Here is a 7,268-nt window from a genome sequence, read left to right on the forward strand (position 1 = left end):
GACATCACAGAAAGGGCTTTAAAAGAAATGCCACAGTCGGGCGTCTTAGCGACACCACATAAAGGTCTTTTAAAGAAATGCCACAGTCGGACGTCGGGGCGACATCACAGAAAGGGCTTTAAAAGAAATGCCACAGTCGGGCGTCTTAGCGACACCACATAAAGGGCTTTAATAGAAATGCCACAGTCGGACGTCTGAGCGACATCACAGAAAGGGATTTTATCCACAAGTAAATATTACTCATAATAAACATTCAATTCATGAAAATAAATGGGTTAGTCCATCCACAGGAATAATCATTTAACCGGACTTAGCACTCATGCGATTCACCGGAGTCTCTGTCATCAAAACTGACATTTGGTCAGGATAAGTTAATATCGAACTTGGACATGGAATAGATGATTTGAAGGAATATATGACTCTGCAGAGTTTGTACAAAATTTTTCCCACAGCCAACGGATTTCCGTAGTCACGAAGGACTAGTTCCGTTTACGGTTTTTCGGTAGAAAACACAGCTAACCAGTACACACCCATTCTACCCCTCGATGCTAGGAATCACCCTAGACATCGTCCAAGAAAAACTTTTGAGACGGGGAGATCACAATCTCGAATAGCATGGGATCAAATTTATATACGCGCGCTCTAAGGGGTGCCCCCCTCTCGGTCCCAACCGGAAACACCCATGCCCCCTGTCCGGATGACTGGCTTTAATCCAGGGCCATGGAACCATCATCACAGCCTCTCCTTTTTGGTGTGTACCAGGAAAGCGGTTTACAACTTACTAAGACATATTCCTTGCGGAAAACATGTGGTAGTACAAGGAAGGAAGAATGGAAAGAACTGGAATGATACGAGTTGACATTTAAGTCACATAGTCTGGCATAAGCCTGGCATGCTACAACACTGCCATCTTACCCATCCTCATGCCAACACATGGCCATGCATACTCACATCCATCCACTTATGGATCAACGAACTCACTTACCTCAACAAGGCAATGGAAATAACGTTCATCGGTATGCTCATCAACATGCCATGAGACTAACTAAATGCAAAACATGCCAAGACACTCATCATATCAAAAGTTCAAACATGCTTGCCTGGTTCGGAGTAGTCGGAGCCTAGCTTGGTGAAGTTCGCGGCTCCGTCACCTCCTTCGGTATCTACGGTATAAAGAAAATATATGCTCTATCGTGAATACCGTGAGGTGCACAAAAATTATATCAAATATTTTTCAAATAAATCTGATAAAAAGCTAGACAAAAATCTGAAGAGGACAGAAAAAGAATCAATCAAAAATACTTTTCTGTTAAAAAGTTATAAAGGTTTTTGTCCAGGGACTCATCTATAATGAAACAGAAAGTTTCCAGGGGCTAGCTTATAAAAACAGAAAACGCTTCGGTAGCAACTACGCCAGCCCAGAGGGAAAGCGTATTTGGCAGAAGGCGTTTTCAGAAAGCGATTCGTTTAGACAGGATAGAGAGGCTGACAGGCGGGTCCCACCCGTCAGGTTTAAATATTCAAACGGGGCGGCAGAGTTCGCTGGTGCCCAAGAGCCGCGGTGGTCGCCGGCGGCGATCCACGGCGAGGCAGGGAGATCGGAGGGTACCTTCGTGTTCAGGGCACCCTTCCGCGTCGGTTGGTGGTGGTGGTGGCGGTCGGCGAGCACCACGTCGACGGCGAGCCTTGCTCCGGCGGACGGCGGTTCGGGTGGTTGCGGACTTCGTTGGAGAGAGCTGCAGTGATCAAATTGAGGAGGGGGTTAGGCTTCTGGTAGCTACAGGGAGTAACTGACGGGGTTTGGGCGCCGGAGACGGCCTCACCGGAGCGAATCGAGGTGGAGGCCGAGGCGGATCGGGGCGGCCGGAGCTGGGGGAGGAGACCTCCTCGAGGTCCTCCTACTGGCCTGGCGGGGCGTTGGTGAGGTGTAGTGATGTTGCGTGCACGAGGGTGAGCTCGGGGGCCCTTTATATAGGAGGTTCGAGGCGGTGGCCGTGAACGGGGGTCTCCGGTGAAGATTACGGCGGCGCAGTGCTTGGTCGGGGGTAATTAGGAAGTTGGGCGTCGTCGTTGAGGTCCACTGGTTCCATTTAGGTGCTAATCGAGCTGGGATTTGGTGCTTTGGGGTGAGTTCAATAGAACGGGGCGGCGCGGGCCCGTCGGCGGCAGGGAGCACGTTCCGTGCTTGCCGGGCCACGGCGACGGTGCCACGGGCGTGCGCTGGCATGCATGAGGCCACGCGGAGAGCGGAGAAGCGTTGGGCGGCACCGAACGGTGTTGAGCCGCCGTTCTTGTTCCCTGTCGGCTGTAACGGGGTTTCGGCCGCCGCAAGACACGCCGGCGCGGGCGGCCAGGGGCGCCACCGACGCCGGGAAGACGCCAAGCGCGCGTGCGGGGGTGCTGGCCAGGGAGAAGAAGCCGCGTGCAACGCGCCAAGCGCACTGTCAACGCGTGAGTGAAGCTGACGGACGAAAGACGACACTGAAGTCTGAATTTTCTGAATTTGCAAAGGAACAGTGCAGCTCAGGTGTTCGACAGAAGGTTTTTGGCCTCTGGGGATTTTTCCTTGAGGTGATTTTTGGTGGAGTGGCTACTCATTGCTCAAGAAGGCTGCCTGAATTTTGGTGGAATTTTTGGAGGCGTGTAGATATGAATTTCACCAAATTTGGCAAATCTGGTCCAAACTTGCAGAGACTGAATTTTGAAAATTTTTAAAAGAGGAGGAGTGGATCAAGATGGTTCTGGGTTGTGGGTACAAAGGACTATCCAGGAGAGTTGGTTTGAGGTCAAAACTCAAATGAAAAAGGGTACTTGCTTTGAAAATCACTCAGGCTCCAAATAATTTTCAGAAATGATTTGAGGGGAAAAATAATTAGAATAAAATCCAAAACTTGCTTGGATGAGTTGGGACAGAGAACTTAGGTTGATTTCAAGGAGGAGGGGAGGTTTTGGAGGGGTTTTACCATATGGGCAAAATACAAAGTCATGGGTGGTTTCTAAGATATGAAAATCCAAATTTTCATAGAGTTTCTTTTTAAAAGAAAAAGATTAAACTCCCAAAATAATTTGAGAGAGAACCAACAGAGAAGGAGTTTCAAAAGATCAAACACCATAGTTTTAAAAAAAATCAAATCCTTGCCAAAGAAAAGGAAGTTTTTAAGAGGAAGGTTTTCTGGAAAATTTTAAATGACCTCTTTTCAAAAACCACAAAGTTTTTTTTTTGCTGAAAACCAAAGTAAAATTTTTGGAGTGTCACAATCTCCTTGCGGATGGAAGCCGAATAGGCGATAAACCTGGACTAGAGACTTGTGTGGTTAGTCAGGTCGTGGCCGACTCCCTCGCCAGGCTTCCACTTGAAGGTTGCCGAGATACATGACATGTACATGGCGGTAAGTGGCGAGAGCGTGTGTGAAGAAGTACACCCCTGCAGGGTTAATATGATCTATTCGAATAGCCGTGTCCACGGAAAAGGACTTCTGGGTTGCCTGTACAGTTCATAGACAAGTGAAAGTGGATACTCTAAAATGCGCAAGATAAGCGTGAGTGCTATGGATGGTGTTCTCGTAGGGAGACGGGAGCGGATCCATAGTGGTGTATTGATATGGTGAATATGTGGACTCGTGTGCGCCACCTCAAAAGAGTTACTTGCAGTCGTAGTTCAGGATAGCCACTGAGTCAAAGCTGGCTTGCTGCAGTCAAACTCCACCACCCTTTATTGATAATGATGCATATGTAGTTAGTTCCGATGTAAGTCTTGCTGGGTACATTTGTCCTCACGTTTTCCTATTTTATGTTTTTGCAGAGACTTCCGTCTCACTAGTAGTTCCGCGTGGACTTCGATGTTTAGCTTGTTACCTCAGCTACGATCTTGTGCCCTCGGCAGGATCTAGTAGATAGTCAGGCTTCTCAGCCTTTTTCATTTATAGTTGTCTGTACTCAGACATGTTAAGCTTCCGCTTGTGCTTTGACTTGTGTGCTCTGAATGTTGGGTCGTGAGACCCCTGTTTGTAATATCTCGCTCCTCGGAGCCTATTGAATAAAATACTTGAGTTGTAGAGTCATGTTGTGATGCCATGTTGTATTTGCACATATCGAGCATATTGTGTGTATGTTATTGAAATGCTTGGTATGTGTGGGATCTGACTATCTAGTTGTTTATCCTTAGTAGCCTCTCTTACCGGGAAATGTCTCCTAGTGCTTCCACCGAGCCATGGTAGCTTGCTACTGCTCTGGAACACTTAGGCTGGCCGGCATGTGTCCTTGTTCATTCATGTGTCTGTCCCTTCGGGGAAATGTCACGCGATGAATACCGGAGTCATGTTAGCCCGCTACAGCCTGGTTCACTGGAGTCCTGCTAGCCCAGTGCTACAGCCTGGATTCATTCGCTGATGACCGACACGTTCGATGCTGGGTCATGGATGCCTATCCCTGTAAGTTTGTGCCACTTTGGGTTTACGACTAGCCATGTCAGCCCGGGCTCCTTATCATATGGATGCTAGCGACACTATCATATACGTGTGCCAAAAGGCGCAAACGGTCCCGGGCAAAGGTAAGGCGACACCCGTGGGGATACCGTGCATGAGGCCGCAAAGTGATATGAGGTGTTACATGCTAGATCGATGTGGCATTGAGTCGGGGTCCTGACAGGTTTGGTATCAGAGCTTGACTGCTTGTAGGATTACCAAGCCAAACTGGTCGTAGTTGAGTCTAGAAATGCTTTAGTTATATGTTGGGGAATTGATTGTGGGATGGAACGTAAGGCTCTTTTTACTCCTTTACCTTATGCCCTTCTGATCTGAGTCAACCTCTTCTCTTCTATGGGGATTAAGAACTAGGCTTCTCATCTTTCTATTAGGATCACGTGCTACTAATCCGTAGACTTATAGAATTGTTGGACTTAAGCCTTAGTTCAGTTTCTACCTCCGTATGTTAACTGTTGACCTCGAAACCTTGATATTGTGCTTCTGAGTGGTTATGCCACCATTTTTTGTAGCATGTCTCAAATTCTTTTCAGCATTTACAGCCGTTATGCTGTCCGAGTCATCCCAAGTTTCTAAATAGTCTGAAGCGTTTGCAAAATCCTTTTCTCCCGTTTCGATGTCCCTTTGGGCCAGATTAACCACACTAAACGACGAGTTGAGGTACTCTATTGCCTCGACGTATATGTTGGAGCTATTATCATGACCCTAGATGTCTAGAGTGTCACCTAGTAATCTAGCCATGTATTGTGTTCCCAGTGTGATCATTCTGGCCAACATTCTTGAAAGCATCCCGTGATGCAATTTAGCTAGTAGGTATTCTAGTCCTGGGTTTTGAACCCGAGATTTACTCCACCTACTCCATGTTGATAGTGTTTGCTAGTCCCTTCAGGATATTAGTAACCTTGTGATAGCCTCGAGGTTCGTGGTATATCGTTCTTCCAAATACCATGAACTACTTATGGCAGCAGTTCCTCGTTGAACCAAAAGATCACAACCAGAGTGCTCTTGATGAGTTCTTCTCTCTATATTGTGACTCTGCCAGTTCAACCTTTCTGCATGGGTTATCCGGAAGAAATATGTTGAACTCGTTCGAAATGCTAGTCCATGCATCCACAACCCAGAAAATCATATGTTCTCTTGGGTTGTCCCTCTTTAACTGTATTCCGACCCTCGTCTATCAATTGATAGTCAAGAGTATGCGTGCATTCGTTCATCGATGCTTATTATTCTTGTGGTCTGTCAAGCCATTCTATTCCAGAATGACTAGGAGAAACAAACTCCAGTACCTTATCCATTTCCAGGATTGGGTCAAAGTAGTTGTATTCCACAGATCAAAATGCCAATCCAGCTTTTGTTCTGTTCTACCTTGAAGTATTACCCACTTTATGTCAGGAATATCATGAGGATTGCACCTTCTCTTATGGATTCTTGACGTAGTGATACTTCTTGCCATCATTGTTCATTCCTCGGCCCCGTGTTATTGTAACCGGAACGCCGACAAGTGAATCATGATGTGTGAAATGAATACCCCTAGCAACCATGTTGCTTAGTGGTTAATGGACGAAAATCTCATTCTTAGTGTGTTGGTTATGGAATCATCATTCTAAGATTGATTGTGCTACCCAGTCCTTATTTCCTGGTGCACTATTCGATCAATGAGTTAGGATTGTGCCAATCCCTCACTTATTTGATCATATCGTCTTGCCCTGAAAAGCAAGATTGTTCTCGAGCTTAGTAACATATCAGTGGTTCATGATTTTCCGAATTTCTTCTCGGAGGTATCATCAGGTTGTCCCCTAACCGTTATGTTGAGCTCGTGATCTAGTTGGTTTCTTGTAAACCACCCCCTCTCCAAGAATCGGTGTAGGATACCCCTGAGCTAGTTGGTCAAGCTAAACAACAACTTGGAGAGTTGGAAGATGAAAGCTTGTCTGAATTAGCTCATTCCAAAGGGATATATTTGTGTGTGTGTGTGTTGAAGAAAGATGATATCTTCATCAATTGATCCTCGTGATCAGTTGTCGGTGTTATGTCTTATCCAATCCTTGATTTGATTATGGGCTATCGTCAAATCAAATCAGAACCAATGATGTTCTTAATGTTGTCTTACTCGTGGTTGATCCCTCGAGCATACACCATTATATCTTTTGGGTCTGACCAATGCTATCACTTGTTCACATAATTATCGAATTCCATCTTCGTGGAAACCTGGATAAATTGTTGTTGAGCCCATCGACAACATCCTTGTCTTTTCCTCAATTTTGTTGAACATTAAGCTAGTGTTGGAAACTTGTGTAAGCAATTATTTTCATGACCATTCATGAAGCATATGCTTGGATGAAAAGAAGTGACTTCCTCTAATTCATGTGCATTTGATGCAAGTTGCCGCCGTGAATTCGAGAAAGTCAATGTTGCCTCCTCTAGAACCATCCCAAGTCAGTCATGCATGTGTGAAGTATGCTATGGTTTGATAGGCTCGCTACCTCCATTCTATATGTCTCCCTAGCACACCAAGCCACTAATTGATTTGGTTCAAGAAAAGGGAGTTGTTGTGCTAATCCTAGGTCATGCACAAGACTTCGTTACCCTAGATGATGGATCCTAACCTGAACTCAGTAGTATTTTATCATAAGACTACTATGTGGTCATGCTTGTCCGGGACAGCGTGTTCACATGTTGTAGCAGAACCAGCTCATGTTTTGGAGCTTACTATCGTAGTTCATCTCCCGAGAATCCTGCAACGTTGTCTCGTCGATTTATGTTGCAAACTTTCGTCTTTCTTTCTAG

The sequence above is a fragment of the Triticum dicoccoides genome, chromosome 3B, assembly GCF_002162155.2.
Source record: "Triticum dicoccoides isolate Atlit2015 ecotype Zavitan chromosome 3B, WEW_v2.0, whole genome shotgun sequence".
In the NCBI taxonomy this organism is placed as follows: Eukaryota; Viridiplantae; Streptophyta; class Magnoliopsida; order Poales; family Poaceae; genus Triticum; species Triticum dicoccoides.